Source organism: Somniosus microcephalus, chromosome 10 (genome assembly GCF_052327205.1).
Source record: "Somniosus microcephalus isolate GS21.2 chromosome 10, FLI_Smic_1.0, whole genome shotgun sequence".
Lineage (NCBI taxonomy): Eukaryota > Metazoa > Chordata > Chondrichthyes > Squaliformes > Somniosidae > Somniosus > Somniosus microcephalus.
In genome coordinates this window covers 5,988,853-6,003,626 of record NC_140996.1, presented here as the reverse complement: position 1 = coordinate 6,003,626, position 14,774 = coordinate 5,988,853, and the positions used below count along the sequence as shown (strand labels likewise).

Genomic DNA, 14,774 nt, shown 5'->3' with positions numbered 1-14,774 from the left:
GACAAGTGTGGATTAATTAAGGAAAGCCAGCACGGATTTGTTAAAGGCAAATCGTGTTTAACTAATTTGATCGAGTTTTTTGATGAGGTAACAGAGAGGGTTGATGAGGGTAATGTGGTTGACATGGTGTACATGGACTTCCAAAAGGCATTCGACAAAGTGCCACATAATAGGTTTGTCAGCAAAGTTGAAGCCCATGGAATAAAAGGGACAGTGGCAGCATGGATACGGAATTGGCTAAGTGACAGGAAACAGAGAGTAGTGGTGAACGGTTATTTTTCGGACTGGAGGAAGGTATACAGTGGTGTTCCCCAGGGGTCGGTACAAGAACCACTGCTTTTCTTGATATATATTAATGACTTGGATGTGGGTGTACAGGGCACAATTTAAATATTTGCAGATGGCCCAAAACTTGGAAGTATAGTGAACAGTGAGGAGGAGAGTGATAGACTTCAGGAAGACAGACAGGCTGGTGAAATGGGTGGACACGTGGCAGATGAAATTTAACACAGAAAAGTGTGAAGTGATTATTTTGGTAGAAAGAATGAGGAGAGGACATATAAACTAAGAGGTATAATCCTGAAGGGGGTGCACAAACAGAGACCTGGGGGTATATGTGCACAAATTGTTGAAGGTGGCAGGGCAGGTTGAGAAAGCAGTTAAAAAGGTTTACGGGATCCTGGGCTTCATAAATAGAGGTATAGAGTACAAAAGTGTGGAAATTGTGATGAACCTGTATAAAACACTGGTTCGGCCCCAACTGGAGTATTGTGTCCAATTCTGGGCACCACACTTTAGGAAGGATGTGGAGGCCTTAGAGAGGGTGCAGAAAAGATTTACGAGAATGATTCCAGGAATGAGAGACTTCAGTTAAGTGGATAGACTGGAGAAGCTGGGGTTGTTCTCCTTGGAGCAGAGAAGGTTGAGAGGAGATTTGATGGAGATGTTCAAAATCATGAGGGGTCTGGACAGGGTAGATAGAGGGAAACTGTTCCCATTGGCAGAAGGGTCGAGAACCAGAGGACTCAGATTTAAGATGATTGATAAAAGAACCAAAGGCGACATAAGAAGAAACTTTTTTACGCAGCGAGTGGTTAGGATCTGCAAATGCACTGCCTGAAAGGATGGTGGAGGCAGACTCAATCACGGCTTTCAAAAGGGAGTTGGATAAGTACCTGAAGGGGAAAAAATTGCAGGGCTCCGGGGAAAGGGCGGGGGAGTGGGACTGGCTGAGAGTCGGCACGGCTCGACGGGCTGAATTGGCTTTTTCTGTGCTGTAACCATTCTATGATTCTATAAAAAGGATATGTTGATGGGGTGAGATGATATAGAGTGGGAGGAGGCTCGTGTGGAGCATAAACACCGGCACAGACCACACCCTCCTCCGCCTGACTGAGCTTGTTCTCACATTGAACAAATTCTCTTTTGACTCCACTCACATCCTCCAAATAAAAGGGAACCTGCATGACTCCCACAGCTACCTTGACTACACTTTCTCCCACCCCGCTTCCTGTAAGGACTCTATTCCATTCTCCCAGTTTCTCCGTCTCCGTCGCATCTGCTCCGACGATGCCACCTTCCATACAAGTGCTTCCGATATGTCTTTCTTTTTCCTCAACTGAGGATTCCCCTCCACCGTGGTTGACACAGCCCTCTGTTCCATTTCCCGCACTTCTGCCCTCACCCCTGCCCCTCCCTACCAGAACCATGATTGGGTTCCCCTTGTTCTCACCTTTCACCCTGCCAGCTTTCACATTCAACGGATCATCCTCTGCCATTTCCGCCACCTCCAGCGTGATCCCACCACCAAACACATCTTCCCCTCACCTCCCCTTTCAGCATTCCGAAGGGACCACTCCCTCCGCGACACCCTGGTCCACTCCTCTATCACCCTCAACACCCCTTCACCTTCGCCCAGCACCTTCCCGTGCAAGCGCAGGAGATGTGGCAGCACGGTGGCATAGTGGTTAGCACTGTTGCCTCACAGCGCCAGGGATCCGGGTTCAAATCCGGCCTCGGGTGACTGTCTGTGTGGAGTTTGCACATTCTCCCCGCGTTTGCGTGGGTTTCCTCCGGGTGCTCCGGTTTCCTTCCACAGTCCAAAGATGTGCGGGTTAGGTTGATTGGCCATGATAAAAATTGGCCCTTAGTGTTAGGGGGGATTAAATATGTGGGGTTACGGGGATAGGGCTTGGGTGGGATGGCTGTCGGTGTAGGGACCGAGTGCTAGGGTTTGGATGATCAGCCATGATCTCGTTGAATGGTGGAGCAGGCTCGAAGGGCCGAATGGCCTACTCCTGCTCCTAGTTTCTATGTAACACCTGCCCTTTTACCTCCCCTCTTCCCACTGCCCAGGGCCCCAAACACTCCTTCCAGCTGAAACAGCGATTTACTTTTACTTCTTGCAATCTAGTATTACTGTATTCACTGCTCACGATGCGGTCTCCTCTACATTGGGAAGATCAAACGCAGGTTGAGTGACCACTTTGCGGAACACCTCCGTTCAGTCCATAAGGGTGACCCCGAGGTTCTGGTCGCCTGTCACTTTAATTCTCCGCTCCACTCCCACTCTGACCTCTCTGTCCTCGGCCTTTTACACTGTTCCAATGAAGCTCAATGTAAGCTCGAGGAACAGCACCTCATCTTTCGATTAGGCACTTTACAGCCTTCTGGACTCAACATCGAGTTCAACAATTTCAGACTATAACCTCGGCCCCTATTTTTTCACATGGCAGCTGTTGATGATTCTGATATTCCCATTTACACCTCCTCTAGACCCATCTTTTGTTTCTTTACTTGTCCCATTACCATCTCCTTTTGCCTCGCACCATCATCCCTTTTGTCATTTAATCTCTCCCGCCTTCCACCCTATCGCAGGGGGATGGGATTAGATTCGAAAGATCCAGTGTAAGAGCTAGCACAGGTACAGGATGGGCAGAATGGCTCCTTCTGTGAGGTAATTCCTGTGATTCTATGATAAGGGAATACGCTGTCATTGAGCAACGCCGATGAGGTTCTTTCCTACATTAGGTCACATTCAATTTTAGATGAATTGCTCTTTAAGTTAACAGTAATTTGCAAAGTTGGGAGATTGCACTTGCCTGCAGTGGGGTAAAGGAATCCCCCCGTGCCCCCCAGTGGTCCAGCCCTGTCCTCGGGTGGGATGGGGTAAAGCCCTCCTGGTCCAGCCCTGTCCCCGGGTGGGGTGAGGGTAAAGCCCCCCTGGTCCAGCTCTGTCCCCGGGTGGGGTGGGGGTAAAGCCCCCCAGTGCCCCAGTCCTGTCCCTGGGTGGGATGGGGGTAAAGCCCCCCAGTGCCCCAGTCCTGTCCCCGGGTGGGGTGGGGGTAAAGCCCCCCTGGTCCAGCTCTGTCCCCGGGTGGGGTGGGGGTAAAGCCCCCCAGTGCTGTCCCCGGGTGGGATGGGGGTAAAGCCCCCCAGTGCCCCAGTCCTGTCCCCGGGTGGGTTGGCGGTAAAGCCCCCCAGTGCCCCAGTCCTGTCTCCGGGTGGGATGGGGGTAAAGTCCCCCTGGTCCAGTCCTGTCCCCGGGTGGGATGGGGTAAAGCACCCCTGGTCCAGTCCTGTCCCCGGGTGGGGTGGGGGTAAAGCCCCCCAGTGCCCTGCTGGTCCAGTCCTGTCCCCGGGTGGGATGGGGTAAAGCACCCCTGGTCCAGTCCTGTCCCCGGGTGGGACTGGGGTAAAGCCCCCCAGTGCCCCAGTCCTGTCCCCGGGTGGGGTGGGGGTAAAGCCCCCCCAGTGCCCCAGTCCTGTCCCCGGGTGGGGTGGGGTAAAGCACCCCTGGTCCAGTCCTGTCCCCGGGTGGGACTGGGGTAAAGCCCCCCAGTGCCCCAGTCCTGTCCCCGGGTGGGGTGGGGGTAAAGCCCCCCCCCCTGGTCTGGCTCTGCCCCCGGGTGGGTTGGGGGTAAAGCCCCCCATTGCCCCCCTGGTCTGGCTCTGTCCCCGGGTGGGGTGGGGGTAAAGCCCCCCATTGCCCCCCTGGTCTGGCTCTGTCCCCGGGTGGGATGAGGCTGGTGTGAAAGCCTGAAGACAGCGTCATGCCTGAGATGCAGCGAGTGGGAGGGCGGCTGGGGGCTCCGACAGGAGCAGCCTGCCCACACCGGGCTGCAAGGACCGAGCTCCCGCTAACCTTGGACCATGTGCAGGGGGCCATGGGTTGCACCCCGACCAAGTCCAGAGCCACCTACACACAGGACAAGGTCTGCAGGAATCTGGACACTTGCTCCACTTTGGTTTCGGGTTTTAAGAGCTCGGTGTCGACCCCGGAGAGACCGACCCCCGGACCCTGCCCGGGGCGAAGCAAAACTTCTTAAACGGTGAGTCTGAAGCCAAAGCAAATCGACCTCAAACCAGAGTCAGTCCGGGTTCCGCCGGGGAGTTTAACCTCCAGAACAAATCGGCTTAATTCATTCAAAAATCCAGGTTGCTTTTATATTTTCCTTAGTTAGTCGGGAGGTGTGTTAACTCTGAGCGTGTGTTTGTATCTGTATCTCCCTGTGTTGTATCTGTATCTGTGTTGTATCTATCTCAGTGTGTTGTATCTCAGTGTGTTGTATCTCTATCTCTCTGTGTTGTATCTCTATCTCAGTGTGTTGTATCTCTATCTCAGTGTGTTGTATCTCTATCTCTCTGTGTTGTATCTCTATCTCAGTGTGTTGTATCTCTATCTCAGTGTGTTGTACCTCTATCTCTCTGTGTTGTATCTCTATCTCAGTGTGTTGTATCTCTATCTCTCTGTGTTGTATCTCTATCTCTCTGTGTTGTATCTCTATCTCAGTGTGTTGTATCTCTATCTCAGTGTGTTTTATCTGTATCTCTCTGTGTTGTATCTCTATCTCTCTGTGTTGTATCTCTATCTCTCTGTGTTGTATCTCTATCTCGGTGTGTTGTATCTCTATCTCAGTGTGTTGTATCTGTATCTCTGTGTGTTGTATCTGTATCTCGGTGTGTTGTATCTATCTCAGTGTGTTGTATCTCTATCTCAGTGTGTTGTATCTCTATCTCAGTGTGTTGTATCTCTATCTCAGTGTGTTGTATCTGTATCTCAGTGTGTTGTATCTATCTCAGTGTGTTGTATCTCTATCTCTGTGTTGTATCTGTATCTCAGTGTGTTGTATCTATCTCAGTGTGTTGTATCTATCTCAGTGTGTTGTATCTGTATCTCAGTGTGTTGTATCTGTATCTCAGCGTGTTGTATCTGTATCTCAGTGTGTTGTATCTATCTCAGTGTGTTGTATCTCTATCTCTCTGTGTTGTATCTGTATCTCAGTGTGTTGTATCTATCTCAGTGTGTTGTATCTGTATCTCAGTGTGTTGTATCTGTATCTCAGTGTGTTGTATCTGTATCTCAGTGTGTTGTATCTATCTCAGTGTGTTGTATCTATCTCAGTGTGTTGTATCTGTATCTCAGTGTGTTGTATCTGTATCTCAGCATGTTGTATCTGTATCTCAGTGTGTTGTATCTATCTCAGTGTGTTGTATCTCTATCTCTCTGTGTTGTATCTGTATCTCAGTGTGTTGTATCTATCTCAGTGTGTTGTATCTGTATCTCAGTGTGTTGTATCTGTATCTCAGTGTGTTGTATCTGTATCTCAGTGTGTTGTATCTATCTCAGTGTGTTGTATCTATCTCAGTGTGTTGTATCTCTATCTCTCTGTGTTGTATCTCTATCTCAGTGTGTTGTATCTATCTCAGTGTGTTGTATCTCTATCTCAGTGTGTTGTATCTCTATCTCTCTGTGTTGTATCTCTCTGTGTGTTAGAACATAAGAACATAAGAAATAGGAGCAGGAGTAGGCCATTCGGCCCCTCGAGCCTGCTCCGCCATTCAATAAGATCATGGCTGATCTGATCCTAACCGCCAATCCACTATCACAGAACCATCTCCTGAATCTAACAGAATTAGACACACGAAATAGGAGCAGGATCAGGCTACATGGCCCCTGGGCCCGCTCCGCTACCCACAGGGCCATGACCGATCCGAACCTAGACTCATGTCCAAATTCCTGCCCGCTCCCCGTAACCCTTAATCCCCTTTACTTCTAGGAAACTGTCTATTTCTGTTTTAAATTTATGTAATGATGTAGCTTCTACAGCTTTTTGGGGCAGCATATTCCATGGACCTACCACCCTCTGAGTGAAGTAGTTCCTCCTCATCTCAGTTTTGAGAGAGCAGCCCCTTATTCTAAGACTATGCCCCCTAGTTCTAGTTTCACCCATCATCGGGAACATCCTCCCCGCATCCACCTGATCCAACCCCTTCACAATCTTATATGTTTCAATAAGATCGCCTCTCATTCTTCTGAACTCCAATGAGTAGAGTCCCAATCTACTCAACCTCTCCTCATATGTCCATCCCCTCATCCCCGGGATTAACCGAGTGAACCTTCTTTGTACTGACTCGAGAGCAAGTATGTCTTTTCTTAAGTATGGACACCAAAACTGTACGCAGTATTCCAGGTGCGGTCTCACAAATACCTTGTACAACTGAAGCAATACCTCCCTATTTTTATATTCTATCCCCCTAGCAATGAAAGCCAACTTTCCATTGGCCTTCTTAATCACTTGCTGCACCTGCATACTAACCTTTTGAGTTTCGTGCACCAGGACCCCCAGATCCCTTTGTACTTCAGTACTTTCCAGTTTCTTGCCATTAAGATAATAACTTGCTCTACGATTTTTCCTGCCAAAGTGCGTAACCTCACACTTTCCAGTATTGTATTCCATCTGCCAGATCTCTGCCCACTTACTTAGCCTGTCTATGTTCCCTTGCAGGTTTTTTATGTCCTCCTCACTCACGACTTTCCCTCCCATCTTAGTATCATCTGCAAACTTTGATATGTTACACTCGGTCCCCTCCTCCAAATCGTTAATATAGATTGTAAAGAGTTGGGGACCCAGCACTGACCCCTGCGGAACACCACTAGTTACTGATTGCCAGTCTGAGAATGAACCATTTATCCCAACTCTCTGCCTTCTGTTAGATAGCCAATCCTCTATCCAAGCCAGAATATTACCCCCAATCCCGTGATTTTTTATCTTAAGCAATAATCTTTTGTGTGGCACCTTGTCAAATGCCTTTTGGAAGTCTAAATACACTACGTCCACTGGTTCCCCTTTATCCACACTATATGTTACTTCCTCAAAGAACTCCAGCAAATTTGTCAAACATGATTTCCCCTTCATAAAACCATGCTGACTTTGTCCTATTAAATGATGATTATCCAAATGCCCTGTTACTGTCTCCTTAATAACGGACTCCAAAATTTTACCTACCACAGATGTTAGGCTAACCGGTCTATAGTTTCCAGCCTTCTGTCTACTGCCCTTTTTAAATAAGGGTGTTACATTAGCAGTTTTCCAGTCTGCCGGGACCTTTGCCGAGTCCAGGGAGTTTTGGAAGATTATTACCAATGCATCCACAATCCCTACCGCCACTTCCCTCAAGACCCTAGGATGTAAGCCATCAGGTCCAGGTGATTTATCCGCCTTGAGTCCCATTATTTTACCGAGTACCACTTCCTTAGTGATTTTGATCGTGTTTAGCTCCTCCCCCACTTTAGCCCCCTGTTTGTCCAGTGTTGGGATATTCTTAGTGTCTTCTACTGTAAAGACTGATATAAAATATTCATTCATTCATTGTATCTCTCTCAGTGTGTTGTATCTGTATCTCAGTGTGTTCTATATGTACCTCTGTGTTGTATCAGTATCTCAGTGTGTTGTATCTGTATCTCAGTGTGTTGGACCTGTACCTCAGTGTGTTGTATCTCAGTGTGGTCTATCTGTATCTCAGTGTGCTGTATCTGTATCTCTGTGTTGTATCGATCTCAGTGTGTTGTATCTCTCTGTGTTGAATCTATCCCTGTATGTTGTATTTGTATCACAGTGTGTTGTGACGTAATAAAACTCACTATGCACCTGGGTCGAGTATAAAGCAAGGCTTTAATCAGCTTGTTTCAAAACATGGAGGTCTAGTTGTACTTCACTAGTTCCTGTCTTACAAAATGTCCCTGGGAAAGCTGGGCCCACACCTGAGTATTTATACTCCTTGGACGGCGCCACCAGATGGCCATCCAGCGTTATTTAATGAGTCGTTTCTTCATGATGATGAGATTTATAACATGTTTATCTGTATTGCTCTGTGTTGTATCTATCTCAGTGTGTTGTATCTATCTCAGTGTGTTGTATCTGTACCTCAGTGTGTTGTATCTGTACCTCAGTGTGTTGTATCTCTATCTCAGTATGTTGTATCTGTATCTCAGTTTGTTGTATCTGTATCTCAGTGTGTTGTATCTCTCTGTGTTGTATCTGTATCTCTCTGTGTTGTATCGATCCCTGTATGTTGTATCTGTATCACAGTGTGTTGTGACGTAATAAAACTCTCTACGCACCTGGTTCGAGTATAAAGCAAGGCTTTAATCAGCTTGTTTCAAAACATGGAGGTCTAGTTGTACTTCACTAGTTCCTGTCTTACAAAATGTCCCTGGGAAAGCTGGGCCCACGCCCGCGTATTTATACTCCTTGGACGGCGCTGCCAGTTGGCCATCCAGCGTTATTTCATGAGTCGTTTCTTCATGATGATGAGATTTGTAACATGTTTATTTGTATCGCTCTGTGTTATATCTGTATCTCAGTGTGTTGTATCTATCTCAGTGTGTTGTATCTGTATCTCAGTGTGTTGTATCTGTATCTCAGTGTGTTGTATCTGTATCTGTGTGTTCTATCTGTATACCAGTGTGTTGTATCTATCTCAGTGTGTTGTATCTGTATCTCAGTTTGTTGTATCTGCATCTCAGTGTATTCTATCTATCTCAGAATGTTGTATCTGTATCTCAGTGTGTTGTATCTCAGTGTGTTGTATCTATCTCAGTGTGTTATAACTGTATCTCTCTGTGTTGTATCTGTACCTCAGTGTGTTGTATCTGTATCTCAGTGTGTTGTATCTATCTCAGTGTGTTGTATCTGTATCTCTCTGTGTTGTATCTATCTCTCTGTGTTGTATCTAGCTCAGTGTGTTGTATCTGGATCTCAGTGTATTGTATCTGAATCTCAGTGTGTTGTATCTCAGTGTGTTGTATCTATCTCAGTGTGTTGTATCTATCTCAGTGTGTTGTATCTATCTCAGTGTGTTGTATCTATCTCAGTGTGTTGTATCTGTATCGCAGTGTGTTTTATCTGTATCTCTCTGTGTTGTATCTGCACCTCAGTGTGTTGTATCTGGATCTCAGTGTATTGTATCTGAATCTCAGTGTGTTGTATCTCAGTGTGTTTTATCTATCTCAGTGTGTTTTATCTATCTCAGTGTGTTGTATCTGTATCTCAGTGTGTTGTATCTGTATCTCAGTGTGTTGTATCTGTATCTCTGTGTTGTATCGATCTCTCTGTGTTGTATCTATCTCAGTGTGTTGTATCTCTATCTCAGTGTGTTGTATCTGTATCTCAGTGTGTTGTATCTGTATCTCAGTGTGTTGTATCTGTATCTCAGTGTGTTGTATCTATCTCTCTGTGTTGTGTCTATCTCAGTGTGTTGTATCTGTATCTCTGTGTTGTATCGATCTCTCTGTGTTGTATCTATCTCAATGTGTTGTATCTATCTCAGTGTGTTGTATCTGTATCTCAGTGTGTTGTATCTGTATCTCTCTGTGTTGTATCTATCCCTGTATGTTGTATCTGTATCACAGTGTGTTGTGACGTAATAAAACTCACTATGCACCTGGTTCGAGTATAAAGCAAGGCTTTAATCAGCTTGTTTCAAAACATGGAGGTCTAGTTGTACTTTACTAGTTCCTGTCTTACAAAATGTCCCTGGGAAAGCTGGGCCCACGACTGAGTATTTATACTCCTTGGACGGCGCCGCCAGTTGGCCATCCAGCATTATTTAATGAGTCGTTTCTTCATGATGATGAGATTTATAACATTTTTATCTGTATCGCTCTGTGTTGTATCTGTATCTCTGTGTTGTATCTGTATCTCAGTGTGTTGTATCTGTATCTCAGTGTGTTGTATCTGTATCTCAGTGTGTTGTATCTGTATCTCAGTGTGTTGTATCTGTATCTCTGTGTTGTATCTCTCTGTGTTGTATCTATCTCTGTGTTGTATCTATCTGTGTGTTGTATCTGTATCTCAGTGTGTTCTATCAGTATCTGTGTGTTGTATCTGTATCGCGGTGTGTTGTATCTGTATCACAGTTTGTATTTGTATCTCAGTGTGTTCTATCTGTATCTCTCTGTGTTGTATCTATCCCTGTATGTTGTATCTGTATCACAGTGTGTTGTGATGTAATAAAACTCACTACGCACCTGGTTCGAGTATAAAGCAAGGCTTTAATCAGCTTGTTTCAAAACATGGAGGTCTAGTTGTACTTCACTAGTTCCTGTCTTACAAAATGTCCCTGGGAAAGCTGGGCCCACGCCCGAGTATTTATACTCCTTGGACGGCGCTGCCAGTTGGCCATCCAGCGTTATTTCATGAGTCGTTTCTTCATGATGATGAGATTTATAACATGTTTATCTGTATCGCTCTGTGTTGTATCTGTATCTCAGTGTGTTATATCAATCTCAGGGTGTTGTATCTGTATCTTAGTGTATTGTATCTCAGTGCGTTGTATCTGTATCTCAGTGTGTTGTATCTGTATCTCTCTGTGTTGTATCTGTATCTCTCTGTGTTGTATCTGTATCTCAGTGTGTTGTATCTGTATCTCAGTGTGTTGTATCTATCTCAGTGTGTTGTATCTGTATCTCAGTGTGTTGTATCTCAGTGTGTTGTATCTGTACCTCAGTGTGTTGTATCTCTCTGTGTTGTATCTGTATCTCTCTGTGTTGTATCTATCCCTGTATGTTGTATCTGTATCACAGTGTGTTGTGACGTAATAAAACTCACTACGCACCTGGTTCGAGTACAGAGCAAGGCTTTAATCAGCTTGTTTCAAAACATGGAGGTCTAGTTGTACTTCACTAGTTCCTGTCTTACAAAATGTCCCTGAGAAAGCTGGGCCCTCGCCCGAGTATTTATACTCCTTAGACGGCGCTGCCAGTTGGCCATCCAGCATTATTTCATGAGTCGTTTCTTCATGATGATGAGATTTATAACATGTTTATCTGTATCGCTCTGTGTTGTATCTGTATCTCTCTGTGTTGTATCTGTCTCAGTGTGCTGTATCTGTATCTCGGTGTTTTGTATCTATCTCAGTGTGTTGTATCTATCTCAGTGTGTTGTATCTGTCTCAGTCTGTTGTATCTGTATCTCTCTTTGTTGTATCTGTATCTCAGTGTGTTGTATCTCAGTGTGTTTTATCTGTATCTCTCTGTTGTATCTATCTCAGTGTGTTGTATCTATCTCAGTGTGTTGTATCTATCTCAGTGTGTTGTATCTATCTCAGTGTGTTGTATCTATCTCAGTGTGTTGTATCTATCTCAGTGTGTTGTATCTATCTCAACGTGGTGTATCTGTGTCTCTCTGTGTTGTATCTGTATCTATCTCGGCCACTTCACTCACTGTAATCAGATATCAATCTGGCATAGGCACGATGTACCGAATAGCATGCTGTGCTGTATCATTCTAGGATTAGGACAACAACAACTTGCATTTATATAGTACCTTTTAATTTAGTAAATCATCCCAAGGCGCTTCACGGGAGTATTATAAAACAAAATTTGACACCGAGCCACGTAAGGAGATACTAGTGCAGATGACCAAAAGCTTGGTCAAAGAGGTAGGTTTTAAGGAGCGTCTTAAAGGAGGAAAGGTGGAGAGGTTTAGGGAGGGAATTCCAGAGCTTAGGGCCTTGCAGCTGAAGGCACGGCCGCCAATGGTGGAGCAATTAAAATCAGGGATGCTCAAAAGGCCAGAATTGGAGGAGCGCAGAGATCTCGGATAGTTAAAAGACTGGAGGAGATTACAGATATAGGAAGGGGTGAGGCCATTGGAGGGATTTGAAAAGGATGAGAATTTTAAAATTGAGGCGTTGCTTAACCAGGAGCCAATGTAGGTCAGCGAGCACAGGGGTGATGGGTGAACGGGACTTGGTGCGAGTTAGGGCACTGGCAGCCGAGTTTTGGATGAGCTGAAGTTTATGGAGGGTATAAGAACATAACATAAGAAATAGGAGCAGGAGTAGGCCAATCGGCCCCTCGAGCCTGCTCCGTCATTCAATAAGGTCATGGCTGATCTGATCCTAACCGCCAATCTACTATCACAGAACCATCTCCTGAATCTAACAGAATTAGACACATGAAATAGGAGCAGGATCAGGCTACACGGCCCCTGGGCCCGCTCCGCTACCCACAGGGCCATGACCGATCTGAACCTAGACTCATGTCCAAATTCCTGCCCGCTCCCCGTAACCCTTAATTCCCTTTACTTCTAGGAAACTGTCTATTTCTGTTTTAAATTTATGTAATGATGTAACTTCTACAGCTTTTTGAGGCAGCATATTCCATGGACCTACCACCCTCTGAGTGAAGTAGTTCCTCCTCATCTCAGTTTTGAAAGAGCAGCCCCTTATTCTAAGACTATGCCCCCTAGTTCTAGTTTCACCCATCATCGGGAACATCCTCCCCGCATCCACCCGATCCAACCCCTTCACAATCTTATATGTTTCAATAAGATCGCCTCTCATTCTTCTGAACTCCAATGAGTAGAGTCCCAATCTACTCAACCTCTCCTCATATGTCCATCCCCTCATCCCCGGGATTAACCGAGTGAACCTTCTTTGTACTGACTCGAGAGCAAGTATGTCTTTTCTTAAGTATGGACACCAAAACTGTATGCAGTATTCCAGGTGCGGTCTCACCAATACCTTGTACAACTGAAGCAATACCTCCCTATTTTTATATTCTATCCCCCTAGCAATGAAAGCCAACTTTCCATTGGCCTTCTTAATCACTTGCTGCACCTGCATACTAACCTTTTGAGTTTTGTGCACCAGGACCCCCAGATCCCTTTGTACTTCAGTACTTTCCAGTTTCTTGCCATTAATATAATAACTTGCTCTACAATTTTTCCTGCCAAAGTGCATAACCTCACACTTTCCAGTATTGTATTCCATCTGCCAAATCTCTGCCCGCTTACTTAGCCTGTCTATGTCCCCTTGCAGGTTTTTTATGTCCTCCTCACTCACTACTTTCCCTCCCATCTTAGTATCATCTGCAAACTTTGATATGTTACACTCGGTCCCCTCCTCCAAATCGTTAATATAGATTGTAAAGAGTTGGGGACCCAGCACTGACCCCTGCGGAACACCACTAGTTACTGATTGCCAGTCTGAGAATGAACCATTTATCCCAACTCTCTGCCTTCTGTTAGATAGCCAATCCTCTATCCATGCCAGAATATTACCCCCAATCCCGTGATTTTTTATCTTAAGCAATAATCTTTTGTGTGGCACCTTTTCAAATGCCTTTGGAAGTCTAAATACACTACGTCCACTGGTTCCCCTTTATCCACCCTATATGTTACTTCCTCAAAGAACTCCAGCAAATTTGTCAAACATAACTTCCCCTTCATAAAACCATGCTGACTTTGTCCTATTAAATTATGATTATCCAAATGTCCTGTTATTGTCTCCTTAATAATGGACTCCAAAATTTTACCTACCACAGATGTTAGGCTAACCGGTCTATAGTTTCCAGCCTGCTGTCTACTGCCCTTTTTAAATAAGGGCGTTACATTAGCAGTTTTCCAGTATAACTTGAGAGGTTGGCTAGGAGTGCGCTGGAATGGTCAAGTCTGGAAGTAACAAAGACATGGATGAGGGTTTCAGCAGCGGACAAGCTGAGGCAGTGGAGGAGTCAGGCGATGTTCCGGAGGTGAAAATAGGCGTTCTTAGTGGTCGGAAGCTCATCTCGGGGTCAAATACGACACCAAGTTTGCGAACAGTCTGGTTCTGACAGTGGCCAGGGAGAGGGATGGAGTCGGTGGTTAGGGAACGGAGTTTGTGGCGGGGACGGAAGACAATGGCTTCGGTATTCCCAATATTTAATTGGAGGAAATTTCTGCTCATCCAGAACTGGATGTCGGACAAGCAGTCTGACAATTTAGAGACCGTGGATAAGTGATTAGGAGGTGCACAACAGAGGCATGTCTCTCTCTTTGCTCTTTCCCTCTAGCTATGAGGTAGCATTTCACCTCATTCCTCCTAAGGACTAGCTTAGACAGTTGTAGCGACGTGCTGTCTCTGTATCTTTGTGTTGCATGTTACGTGATGGAAACGATTGCACTTAACTATGGTCACTGTCTTGTTTCAGTTCCTACATGCAATTACCACGGCCGCAGTCTGAGCCGGACTATTAGTCCAGATGAATGGAGCTCACAGAGTTCACACAGCGAGACACGGAGTGGCATCAAGCCGAGTATCAGTGACAGCGATTCTTCAGACACTGAGAGTCCACAGAGACACCAGCAATGACAGACTCCGCTGCAAATTCTGTCAGTGATTCACATGGAATATTCATACCAGAACTGAAGTGGGAGCCTCTCTTCAAGAAGCGAAATGAATGTTGTCATTTTTTAAACTCTTAAATTAAATGTCTGTCCAGCATTTACAATGCACAGCTCAAACTTTTAGCATCGAATACCTGCTGCTTCTGTCTGAAAATGCTTTCGATCCATGGCTGTCCTGAAATAGAGGTACGCCTGGTGTCCCACAGTGCAATGATGCTCCAGTGAGTTGGTTAAACATAACCTCAGAGCTGGAACTTCCCACAAGGCAAGTTTACTGACGTTACACACAGGTGGGGTGAGGTACAGCATGGGAGGCTTGGC

At 45.7% G+C, this 14,774-nt stretch overlaps 1 long non-coding RNA gene across 1 annotated transcript; it reads left to right on the top strand.

Annotated features, from left to right (window-relative positions):
• Positions 1–4,099: 4,099 nt before the first annotated feature.
• Positions 4,100–14,574, top strand: LOC147111406 (uncharacterized). The gene is made up of 2 exons (XR_015079830.1): positions 4,100–4,331; positions 14,258–14,574. It is a non-coding gene; the product is annotated as an uncharacterized LOC147111406 (long non-coding RNA).
• The last annotated feature ends 200 nt before the right edge of the window (positions 14,575–14,774 follow it).